This window comes from Aegilops tauschii, chromosome 5 (assembly GCF_002575655.3).
Source record: "Aegilops tauschii subsp. strangulata cultivar AL8/78 chromosome 5, Aet v6.0, whole genome shotgun sequence".
NCBI lineage: Eukaryota > Viridiplantae > Streptophyta > Magnoliopsida > Poales > Poaceae > Aegilops > Aegilops tauschii.
In genome coordinates, this window is record NC_053039.3 from 362,756,725 (window position 1) to 362,770,364 (window position 13,640).

Below are 13,640 nucleotides of genomic sequence, written 5' to 3' on the forward strand. Positions count from 1 at the left end.
ACTGGGGACTCCCCGATATTTTCCGCGCCCTCGCTTCCATCATGGACGGCCCGCCCAGGACGAAAAGCCCATTTTCTGTCATGATTTTTTGTCATAGAAGTAGGACCCCACCACATCTATGACGATACCGGGTTTTGTCACAATTATTGTCATAGAAGTGTCATCAGTATGACAGAAAAGATTTTCGTTCGGCCCAAAATGTCACGGATGTGTCTTTTTTTTGTAGTGATGGTTGGGGCACCCTGGAGCACCCAGTGGTTTGCCCGGGCACCTGGAGAACCCAGTGCTTGCCCAAGGGGATCCCGGAGGACCCATGTGATCACCCTATGGAATGCCACCCAGGCTCAAAGGGATCATAAGATTATTCATGCTAGAAACTTCTATGTGCAGCCACAAGCCATTATGGGCTCTGGCATAGTTGAGTAAGATGCGTGAGCTCTTGAAGAGGTGGCTAGCAGATGTAGGTGGATTGTAGGTGTAACGGTTTGCGCGGAGTAGAGAGTAAATGCTTCTGAAAGACTGTGTCTCGGTCATCCGTTTCTCAAACACCATGTAGTGCGAGAAATCCAACGGAGGAGATCGAGTCTTGTGGGGAAAAGTGCGCAAACCTCTGCATAGTGTACAAACTAATCATGGTTAGCCGTGTCCCCGGTTATGGACAATCTTGAGTCTCTCGTACTTGGGTTATCATATTGATCTCATCACGTTACTTTAATTAATTTGTTGGGTTGTTAATGATTATTATTTTGGGATTGAGTTGGAGGAACCTTCTCAATATTTGTCAACCAACTTTCTAGTTCAATAAAATATATTCCTTTGCAGTAGGGAAAATTTGGCTTTTTGCAAAAACATTATAACCATGGAGCTTTTCCACCAACCATATATGCATGTAGTGATAGCTTTTATTCATCATTATCCTATGGTGTGAATTTGCCAGTATATTCAATGTACTGACCTATATGGCTGCAACGTCTCATGTTGCAGGATTCTTACGACGAGTAAGTGATACGTTAGGGTTACGATTTCTACACTCAACTTTGCCATTGGTGTTGATGGGAATCCACAACCTTGTCGTTACTTCCGCTATTTGGATTGAGGTAATAGTATTTACGTTACTTTATACATGCGATTTACCTTTGTTATAAATCCTCGAGTACTGTGTGTGTCAGCATACCGATCCAGGGATGACACTTAAGCACAGAGGCTTGACCGTCTGAGGTCGGGTCGCTACAAGATGGTATCAGAGCACATGTTGACTGTAGGACGTGACCCCTAGAAACTGGCAAGCCCATAGAAAAGATTTTCTCTACAAAATTCATTTTCAAAGATCTTTTACCTCTCTTCTCTTCTGAGCTTATTCAAATATTCCCTTTTAGTGAGACCATACACTTTTTCCCTTTGACCACTCAAAGATTCGACGGAGGAGACCACTTCAAGAAGTACAAGATATCGGACAACTGAGATCACTTCGTAATGAAGAGGATTTTACCATGCATTATGATAATGGAAACTACAACGGTTGAAGACTCCGAAGACTAAGAGAATTTGAAGGCTCTGAAGAATTTCCAGATTTGTATGACCTAGGAAGGCTACCCTTATGGAACTTGGCAGACTATTGAAGCTGTCAATACCCGAAATCAAGGTGTATCGGAGAAATACCGGAACATGAAGCATTAGAACTCAAAGTTTTGTCAAGAAAACCCTAAGGCAGGAGATATCAACTATGGAATGATAGCTCATGGAAATGACAAGAGCAGAAACACGGCTATCCATAGTGTTATCGCCTGCTTATGCTATTGTCACCGTGCTGAGTTAAGCATGCATTTCTTCGAAACTGTCGTGGAATTGTCACGGCAGATGTCCTTAGTGTCAGGACTTAGTCGCGAGGTCAACGCATCTATGTGGTAGCTTGAGAGGGGTTGAGCGGAATCGAGAGACGCAACACAAGACAAGGATTTAGACAGCTTCGGGCCCCGGGAAACATCATCCGGTAACAACCCTACATGCTGTTTGAGGCTAGGTCTCATTATGATCACGGGAGAGTCGTCGGGAACCGGCTCTAGGTGTCTAGCCCTAGAGATTGTTTCTTGTTACTTGTCCCTCTTGAGGTGCCCTGCCCCTCCTTATATAAGTTAGAGGGGCGGGTTACATGCGGAGTCCTAGTAGGATTAGGACTAGTGTATCTTTCTTTATAAGTTGAATACAAGTCCGGGTCTTGCTTCCTTGTAAAGGAAATAATCCTCACACCTTTCATCTTAAGCCGGCCCACCAGAGTATAAGCCAGCCTGCTGGGCCTTGGGCCGTGGCGTCCGTCTGATCCGCCCGCCGGGTCTCCAGTGAGTCGTCTGGTCCATGAGCTATTTGACCAATGAGCCGCCAGACCCATGAGTCCGGCCGGGTCATCGGTGAAATGCCAAGTCCGGCCGGGTCATACTTCCGACCGGGTCATACCGCGGGGTATATCCCCGACATTAGCCCCCAGTTTAATTTGGATTTATCCATGTTAAACTGATCCTGCAAAATAACTGAAGAACAAATTTGACAGGTTGTGCTCCGGGTTAAATATTCTTGTAAGCCGGCACCTGATCAACCTTAAGTCCTTGACATTTTCTCCTGGAATATCCGGGTCAATAGGCCATCTTCATAATCCATTTGCTGACATTGGCTCTTATAAAGAAATATTATATGAAATAATCCATTTGAGTCGGTTTCCAAAACTCCGGCTTAATAAACATCTTAGACTCAAGATTCATCTGGTGATCCTCCAGTTTAAAGATGTAGAGGCTGGCTAGTTATAATTGCCAAAATTACCGTCTTGTAAATATTGATAACACCGGGTCATAACTGTTGCCAACGCCGGGTCATTATTATTGGTGACATCGGGTCATGCTTGTTGCAAACACCGGGTCAATCTGGTCTGCTCCAAACTGAGAATTTGAAGATTTTTTCTCCCTTATATGCATATCACCTGTAGCCCCCAAGTCTTAAGAGGAGAGCATAGTGATAACTTAAGACTTGCTTCAATATTAGTGATGCAACCTTGAAGAAATCCGGGTTATTCATCTTAATCATTAGTCATAAACTGAATATTCCATATATGTAGCCCCCAAGTGCCGGGTTGTCATGCTTGCAGCAACCTGGGACTTGTAATTGCCTTATGCTCATAAAAACTTGAACCAGTGTAGCCCCCAAGGGTCGGGTCATTATGCAATAATGAGCAGGGACTTTGTAAATATGATCATGTAAACTTGACCAGCAACGTGTAGCCCCCAAGGGCCGGGTCAGTAAGATATTACCGAGCTGGGACTTTGTATATTATTCATTGATAATAACATCGTATGATGTAATCTCCACCATGGGTTTTGAACCCACGTCCACAAGGTTAAGAGCTTTGTACTCTACCAACTCAGTAGTGGATCTTTCAATATAATGGATTAAGGCTTGTGTACCTTGAATTTTTGACAGGAGCAATTGGTAGCCCCCAAGGGCCGGCTCATTTAGAATGTGATGAGTCGGGTCTTCAATAAGTTGAGAAAAAAATGTCTTTACATTAGCCCCCAAGTGCCATGGTGCATGCTGGCCGTGACATGGGACTTGCATATTTGATGTGATCTCAATTTAAATAATGTAGCCCCCAAGTGTCGGGTCGTAAGCCTGCAGCGACTCGGGACTATTCTTTCCATTGTAGAATAAATCATATCCATTGATAAAATAATAGCCATTGCGCCAAAGCGACTTTGAATACCTCATCTGTTGATAAGTCAATCCGGAGTTTAAATACCCGGCGGCTCTTGGCCGATGGCGATTTAATACGCCTCCATTGTAAGCCAGAATTTTTATAACCTGGCGGCTTATAGCCTTTGAGAAAATCAAGAATTGATAACCCTTTTGAGACACCAATTTCAGTCTTTGATGATGGGCTTGAACTTAATCATTTATGTAAGTCATAGCTCTCTAAATCCTGCACAGAGTTTAAACAACATATGCCCTGGCGACTTAACGTTAAAAGCTAGGGCGGGTAACCACCCAAATGTAGTCTTATCCTGCACACAAGTAGATCACAAGATCCCTTGGCGTTTTACCGCAGGGCGGGTCATAATATCTCACATATAACCACTGTGATATTGAATTTGTACTGCCGGTTTACATGACCTGTGCAGTAAGGGTGATAACCCAATCCTTAGAAGCCAATGCTTCCACATAGATGATGATTGTCATAAGCTGGCGATTTATCATTGAAAATCAAGCCGGGTTAAATAACAACCACTCATACACACTTTAGATATGAAAACGAGCTTCAAATAAAATCCAAAAATTGTTTGCAAAAAGAGACTTCAAAATTTTTTAGGCTTCTGATTCGAATACGATCAGAAAACCGTCCCCAAGGGGTTAAGCTAAGATTCGAATACGATCATATAGCCCCCAGTGGCTTTGGCGTTGCCGATCAAGAGGGTACCGACAACTATGTTCTCTTTGGTTCGAATACAACCTATGTTTGAACAGGAAGCCCCCAAATGACCTTGAGAGTTGTTTAACGACGCTGATTCGAATACGATCCATGTCGGTTCCCAAAAGGGGTTGAGCTATGATTAGAATACAATCAAGAAGCCCCCTAGTGAGCTCGGCAGTGTGCGGGTACCGACAGCTATGTTCTCTTTGGTTCGAATACGACCTATGTTTGAACAGGAAGCCCCCTAGTGATCATGAGAAAATCTAACGACTCTGATTCGAATACGATCAGGGTCACACCAAAAGGGTTAAGCTAAATTCGAATACGATCAGCTCCCAATGTCCATTAAAGCAGGGTACCTATGTTTGAGTTGTGCTTTGTAACCGAATCTCTTTGGTCCCTTTAATTTTTCCTGAGAATTCGAACTTTGCGAGAGATAAATTCTTTTTGAACCGGAAATTCTTAAACCGGATATTGAGAGTTTCAAAGTTTTGTGATAAACAAATTTACCTTCAAACGGATTTTCAACCGGATCTGAGAGCTTCAAAACTTTGTGGCCAATAAATTTCCCTTGAACCGGATTTTAAACCGGATATTTAAGAGCCTCGGTGCTTTGTGGGAGATGTCAAGTCTCTTGAGCCGGATCTAAACCGGAATCCTTCTTTTTAAGCCCGAAATTTTCTGACGGCCTTTAAACTTTTCACCAATATGGCGGTAGCCTCCGGGACCGGATTATTTTTCCCTCCAATGACCCGGAGTTCTTGAATGCATTGAAACCGACCAATGCTGCCGAGTCATATCATTGTAGCCCCCGAGTCTCAAGATGACTCGAGGAGTTGGCTTTGAGATTCTCCATATTGACCATAGCATAAGGTGTATATCATTGGTGTTGATAGCACGATGTGAATCCACAGAAGGTTGAAGTGACTGCGGCGGGTTATAAATGATCCCGTATGAGCCGTGTCAGCAACTCGGCCAATGGTTCCTTCCAACTGGATATTTTGAGATTAACCAAACTATAGTGGCGGCGACTTGTGCGCCTGCCCATTGAACCAGCCAGTGCACACGGCGGCTGATAATACATGATAATTCGCCTCCAATTTGTTGGAAGAAAACCGGGCTTCCCAAGCAGTGGCTCGCTCATATTCAATAAACAGCTCATGCATACAGGTGCGGCCCAGTGTGTTTATATAGACCAGCCCGCGAGAGACGGATGGTAAAGACGACTGTTGCTTCAGAGGCGGCACAGACAGATGAGCCGGCCGTGGTGTTGTAAGCCGGTCCGGACGGGCGAATCGATCGCCGGCGCGGTAAGCCGCGCGGATGAGCGAGTCAACCACGTTGTGTTGATGTAGTGAACAATTGTCTTGTATCAAAAACCTCGCAAGCCAGAGTAATTGCTCTTTTTAAAGAAAACAATATATAATATATAAAAATTTACTTGATTGATTTCACCTGATATGTCAGGCCAGAAATTATCCACCGCAGAGTTGATGATCATCACGGTGAAGCTAAAACCAATCACGGCCGAGTCGGCCGCGGGAGGAGACAGATGAGCCGGCCGCGGCGTTGTAACAAGGTGCGGTCGGGGAGTCAATCGCAGGAGCGGTAAGCGACGCGGACGCCGAGTCGGCCGCGGGGGCGGACGGGTAAGTTGTCCATCACATTGTAAGCCGGTCGCAGACGTGTGAGTTGTCCTCCTTGTTGTAAGCCGGCGTGGTCGCAAGAGACGGCCACGGCGTTGTAAGCCGGCGCGGTCGCGAGAGACAGCCACGGCGTTGTAAGCCGGTGCAGGAGTCCGTTGAGTAACGACAACCACCCTGTGCCAAAAGATGTTGGCGTGCCTCCATCTCCGCGGTATGATATCATTCTTTGTCATAAATAATTGCCCTGCATAAACAATATTGCAGACCAAGGCAAAGATAAACTTGTTCTTTGACAAAAACAACATGTGCTAATAAATCAAACTTGGATGGATATCACCTGATTTGTTTGGACGACGGATGATCTGTTTATCGCGACAGAGGTGGCTCAGGCAGACCAGCAACTCAATATAGTTCCGGCGGCTCAGGCAGACCGGCGACTTAATATAACCCCGGCGGCTCAAAATGGCAAGGGCGGCTCAACGCGGCTCCGGCGGGTTGATGTAAATTAAGCTGCACGGGCGGCGACTTGCGCACACCTGTTCCATCAGTAAGCGGGCGCAGACGCCGGTGCGTGATGGTGCTGATGTACACTTCATAGGCACAACATGACACCACCTTTGCTGCACATAAAAATATACAAACCAAAGTAATTGTTCTTTGATGAAAACAATATGTTTAATAAAATAAACTTGGATGGATATCACCTCGCATTTTTTGTCAGACAGACAGAGACGGAGCAGACCAAGTTTCAACACGCAGATAAATCCACAGTTGGAATTATGGTCAACATCCAGCAACCCAGTGCTAGGTCAAATTGCCTGGCATCTTTGACGTGACTCTGGGCAGATTTTATCTCCTCATTGTTTTAATTGGTAAAGTAACAACAGCACCATGCCCATCTTTTCGTCCTTTTTTCACATGGGCTAAACCGTCCGCGCAGGCCGCCGGCGGCGTCTTGAAGCAATGGCCGAGACCTGGTAGGTCAAGGCGGGGCACTGCAGGTAGGCCGTGTTAAGGACGGCTGCAGGAGGCGGCGGCTTGGAAGCCGAACAGCGACTTGCAGCACAGGAACCGACAGCGGAGGCCGGCCAAGGAAACGCAACGACGATGTCTGCTCGAGGTGGGCAGTGGCGACTTGAGGCGAGTCCCTGGCCGCAGTGGCAGCTCGAGGTGACTCGCCGGTGGCGCAGGCGGAGGTCGGCGAGGCAGGGCCGACTTGCGGCAGGGGCGACTTAGCGCACAGTGGCTCATCACAGAGACAACGGCGATTTGAAGACGAGGCCTCAATGGAGAAGCAGCGAGGCAATGGTAGAGGCTGGGGTAGCTTCACGGCGGCAACGGTCTGGTGCAGCGGCAACGGTGACCCGGCGGAAGCCAGAACCGCCCGTCCGCGGAGATTGCGGGCGCAGAGGTCGACGACTCAGAAGCGGAGTCAGGGCCCAAGGCGACTCAGAAGGGGAAGCGAGCTGCTCCGACGGGCGGTGCAGACTGGCGGTTTTTCCTCCTCCAAGTCATGGCCTGTTTCGGTCAATCCGTGACTTCCTCTGGGTCGTGATGCCCCACTTTTTTTCTTCTTTTTTTTCACATGCTAATCCCACATAGTAGCTTTTTCTTCCTTAATTCTTGAAGAAAAAGCCTCCCCACTATATATAGGGGTGGAGGGGCTGGTTTCTTGCCCTCCAAGTCCATTGGGGCGTTGGCAAAGGTGGGGGAAAGAAATCCCATCATTTCCCTTCCCCACCAATTGTTATCCCCCTTTTTAGGGATCTTGATCTTATCCCTTCGGGATATGATCTTATTCCTTCTAAGGTGGGATCTTGGTGCGCCTTGACCAGGGGTGTGGGGCCTTGCCCCCACTACCCACGTTCATGTGGGTCCCCCCATGCAGGTGGGCCCCACTTTGGAACCTTCTAGAACCTTCCCGATACAATACCGAAAAATCTCAAACATTTTCTGGTGGCCAAAATAGAACTTCCCATATATAAATCTTTACCTCCGGACCATGCCGGAACTCCTCTGACGTCCGGGATCTCATCCGGAACTCCGAACAACTTTTGGTTAACCGCATACTAATATCTCTACAACTCTAGCGTCACCGAACCTTAAGTGTGTAGACCCTACGGGTTCGGGAGACATGCAGACATGACCGAGACGACTCTCCGGTCAATAACCAACAGCGGGATCTGGATACCCATGTTGGCTCCCACATGTTCCATGATGATCTCATCGGATGAACCACGATGTCGAGGATTGTAGGTGTAACGGTCTGCCCGGAGTAGAGAGTAAATGCTTCTGAAAGACCGTGTCTCGGTCATCCGTTTCTCAAACACCATGTAGTGCGAGAAATCCAACGGAGCAGATAGAGTCTTGTGAGGAAAAGTGCACAAACCTCTGCAGAGTGTACAAACTAATCATGGTTAGCCGTGTCCCCGGTTATGGACAATCTTGAGTCTTTGGTACTTGGATTATCATATTGATCTCATCACGTTACTTTAATTAATTTGTTGGGTTGTTAATGATTATTATTTTGGGATTGAGTTGGAGGAACCTTCTCAATATTTGTCAACCAACTTTCTAGTTTAATAAAATATATTCCTTTGCAGTAGGGAAAAATTGGCTTTACGCAAAAACATTATAACCATAGAGCTTTTCCAAGAGCCATATATGCATGTAGTGATAGCTTTTATTCATCATTATCCTATGGTGTGAAGTTGCCAGTACATTCATTGTACTGACCTATATGGCTGCAACGTCTCATGTTGCAGGAATCTTACGACGAGTAAGTGATACGTTAGGGTTACAATTTTTACACTCAACTTTGTCGTTGGTGTTGATGGGAATCAACAACCTTGTCGTTACTTCCGCTATTTGGATTGAGGTAATAGTATTTATGTTACTTTATACATGTGATTTACCTCTGTTATAAATCCTCGAGTACTGTGTGTGTCAGCATACCGATCCAGGGATGACACTTAAGCACAGAGACTTGACCGTCTGAGGTCGGGTCGCTACAGTAGGATTGTTCCTCGGCTTGCGCTTGAGGATAGAATTTTCCTCCATTGATTGCCCGAAGTGGTCAGCTTTGCTGTATGCTCTTGGGCCCGGTGTCGGGTGAGATAAACGACTCTCCCCGACCTACTCTTGCGAAGACATCGTGCTCTAAATCTGCTGCAGAAACAGCTCAAAACAAAAACAGGGGATTTTGCCATGGTACGGTGGTCAAAACCTTTGGGAGATTATATAATGAAATTTTACCAACCAAAAGAAGTATTGTGCAAGAAAACGGAGTCCGGAGGGCACACGAGGTGGCCACAAGTCAGGGGGACATGCCCAGGGGGTTGGGCGCGCCCTCCACCCTTGTGGATGCCTCGTGTCTCTTTCACTACTGGAATCAGCTAATTTGCCATCTGCCAGCTCTTTGCCGTCTGCTAGCTGACGGCAAAGAAGCTCTTTGCCATCAGCTACCCAAAAGCAGACGGCAAAGAAATGGCAGACGGCAAAGAAGCTCTTTGCCATCTGCGAGCTCTTTGCCGTCTGCTAGCAGACTGCAAAGAATCTTTGTCGTCCGCTGGCAGACGGCAAAGAGAGAGGTGGCCCCCACCCCCCGCCCGTTTGGAAAAAACTTAACGCCCCACCTCTTTGCCGTTTGCCAGCAGACGGCAAAGAGGCAAAAAGGCGGACGGCAAAGAGGAGAGTACCTAACGGCCCGTACCCCCCCCCCCCGCCCGTTACTCTCTGTTCTCTCCCACTCTCTCCTCCCCGACGCGCCCCGCCACCGGATCCCACCCCACCGCCGCCGCCGCCGCCCGCCGCCGCCGCCCCCGCCGCCCCCCCCCCCCCACCCCTCCGCCCCGTCGCCCCCCCACCCGCCGCCCGGCGCCGCCCCGTTGCCCCCCACCCCTCCGCCCCGTCGCCCCCTCCGCCCCGTCGCCCCCACCCCTCCGCCCGGCCAGCGCCACCCCGCCCCTCCGTCGGCGAGCGCCCCACCCCTGCCGCTGGTGAGCCCCAGCCCTCTTCTCCTTTTTTTTCTGTTTTTTCTGTTTTTAGTTTAAATTACTTTTAGTTTAGTTTTAGATTTAGTTTAGTTTAGTTTTTTAGTTTTAGATTTTTTTTCTGTTTTTTAGTTTAGATTACTTTTAGTTTAGTTTTAGTTTTGTTTTAGGTTACTTAGTGCTAGGTTTAAGAAGAGGAAAAAGGAGAAGAAGAAGAAGAAGATGAAGAAGAAGAAGAAGAAGAGGAGGAGGAGGAGGAGAAGAAAGAAGAAGAAGAAGAAGAAGAAGAAGAAGAAGAAGAAGAAGAAGAAGAAGAAGAAGAAGAAAGAGGAGAGGAGGAGGAGGAGAAAGCTAGAGGAGAGGAGGAGAAGAAGAAGACCACCGACACCCCGACCCCGACCATCGACACCCCGACCCCGACCACCGACACCCCGACACCTGACACCCCGACCACCGACACCCCGACCTCGACGACCGACACCCCTACCCCGACACGACACCCCGACCCCGACACGACACCCCGGCACGACACCCCAACACGACACGACACGACACCCCGACACGACATGACACCCCGACCCCGACACGACACCCCGACACCGACACCCAGAGACCACACCCACCCTTACCCCGACACCGACACGGCACCACGACCCCGACCCGACACCCCGACCCCGAGACCCCGACCCCGAGCCTGACCCGACACCCCGACCCCGACACCGACACGGCACCCCGACCCCGAGACCCCGAGCCTGACGCGACACCCCGACCCCGACACCGACACGGCACCCCGACCCCGACCCGGCACCCCGACCCGACACCCCGACCCCGAGACCCCGACCCCGACACCCAGACCCCGAGCCTGACCCGACACCCCGACCCCGACCCCGACCCAGCACCCCGACCCCGAGACCCCGACCCCGACCCCGACACGGCACCCCGACACCGACACGACACCCCGACCCCCGACACCTCCCGAAAAGGTGTTCTTTGGCCTTCGAGAAGCCGACGGGGTCATATATTTGTGAATTATTAGTTAGGTCATATATTTTTCGATTTTGTTATGAAAAACATCATATATAATTGTGTTGATCGGGTAGTTTTAAATGTGCAGTTGTTTCATCGCTGCGAGGTTTGGTGTTCGACGACCTCGCCGTGCGTTTGACGAGCTCTGCCCCTTCGTTCGTGGGTGAGCACAAATGACATGTCCTCCTCCCCCATTAATTATTTTATCTATTCCGATGAAACTTGATAGCTAGCTATATATGTGTCTTGAATCATCAGTATACGTAACCAATATGTGTCTCCCGTTCGAAAGCGTCATAGTTATAAATATGCATGCATTTGCATATTTATAACCTTGATTCTTTCGAATTGTCCAACGCTATCCATGGACAGCCCGAGTATGTTTAGATTGGGTTCGTTTTCCCATATGCTTTGCTCCGGATCCGACGCATAAATTTCATCAGTGCCTCCCCTGTTGTTCTCCGGGTACACATCCTCTCTGTTTATTGCAGAGACGTGTATCAGGAGAACAGCGGGGAGGTGCTGCCGAAATTTTGCGTAGGATCCGGAGCATAGCATGGGAAAATGAACCCAATCTAAACATACTCGGGTGGGATTAGGACCTATCATTACCTATTAGAGTGTAGGTTGCATGGACGTAATAAAATTGACAAAGTAGATCAACTGATGAATATATACATGGTGAATTATATATATATATATATATATTTGTTGTGTGTCTAGTAGCTCTGAAAGTCAAGATGAGTGATCGTGCGTGGATGTACACCGGTCACACTGGTCAGAACAAATGGAGCACTGAATGGTTCACAAAAACCAAGGGGTTTGTGCGAGCCGCATTTGCAAATGGCCAGAGGAAAACCTGGTGCCCCTGTTTACGGTGCGGCAATTGGGAAAAGAGGACAGAGGCTGAAATGGGCAAACACCTGCAGAAGAGTGGTTTTACGCCCGATTATACGGTGTGGACATTTCATGGTGAGTCTGCCCAACGTGACCGAGCTGAGGTGGATCGTCGTCGCACCGACGAGCATGGTACCGGGATGGAAAACATGGTGCAAGACTTCGATGATGCTCGGGATTCGGACGAGGAGATGGAGGAATCTGCAAAGGCCTTCAATGAAATGTTGGAGTCTTCAAAACGTCCGCTCCATGAGCACACTGAGCTTTGTCAGTTGGATGCCATCTCACAAGTAATGGCTCTGAAGGCTCAGTTCAACTTGGGCAGAGAATGCTACGATGCAATGATGACAGTATTTGGACGCTTTCTACCCAAAGGCCATGTAATGCCTGCAAACCTGTACCAGTCGGACAAAATCCTCCGTGCACTGAAGATGCCCTATGATAAGATACATCCCTGTGAGAAAGGATGTGTCTTGTTTAGGCTTGACTATGCGGACTTGAACTATTGTCCCATTTGCAAGTCTTCCAGGTATGTTGTGGTAGACAACGGTATGGGTGAGAAGACACAGACCAAAATCCCCGTTAGTGTTCTTCGGTATATGCCAATCGTACCAAGACTTCAACGTCTTTTCATGGTCGAAGAGACGGCCAGACAGATGACATGGCACAAAACGGGCAAAAGAACCGAACTAGATGCAGATGGGAATCTGATGATTGTACACACATCGGATGGTGTTGCATGGAAAAAGTTTGATGAATTACATGGTGACAAAGCGGCAGATCCGAGGCATCCTCGAGTCGGCATCAGCACGGATGGGTTCAGTGTGTTTGGTATGACGGCAGCCCAATACAGTTGTTGGCCCGTATTTGTCTTTCCACTCAATCTCCCCCCGGACAGATTATGCAAAGAAAGAACATTTTCCTGACGTTGATAATTCCAGGGCCCAACTATCCGGGGAAAAATATGAATGTGTACATGCAACCGCTTAAGGACGAATTGCAAGAAGCCTGGGGTAATGGGTTCAAGACATACGATACCTATAGCAAACGGAACTTCATAATGCATGTCTGGTACATGTACTCGACGCATGACTTGCCGGCGTATGCGCTATTCGTTGGCTGGTGTGTGCTTGGAAGGTTCCCGTGCCCCACATGCAAGGGAGCTCTTGAGTTTCGTTGGCTTCAGGCCGGTCGCAAGTTTTCTTGCTTCGACGTGCATAGACAGTTCCTGAATCCTCGCCATAAGTTCAGGAAAGACAAGAAGAACTTCATCAGAGGTAGAGTTGTCAAAAACTCTGCACCACCTGCATTGACAGGCCAACAGACCCTGGATGAGTTAAACGCTCTCGAGCCAGATCCAGAGCGTCCAGGGTACTTCAAGGGGTATAATTCTAAGCACGCCTGGACTGACAAAACATGCTTATGGGATCTGCCTTACTTCAAAGACCTCCTTTGCCCACACAACATCGACGTGATGCACACTGAGAAGAATATCGCCGAGGCACTTTTTGGTACATTGTTCGGCATAGATGGGAAGTCAAAGGATAATACTAAGGCTAGAGTCGATCTGGAGGCGCTATGTGATAGGCCGTTACAAAACATGAAAGAACCGAAAGGAAAGCAGAACTG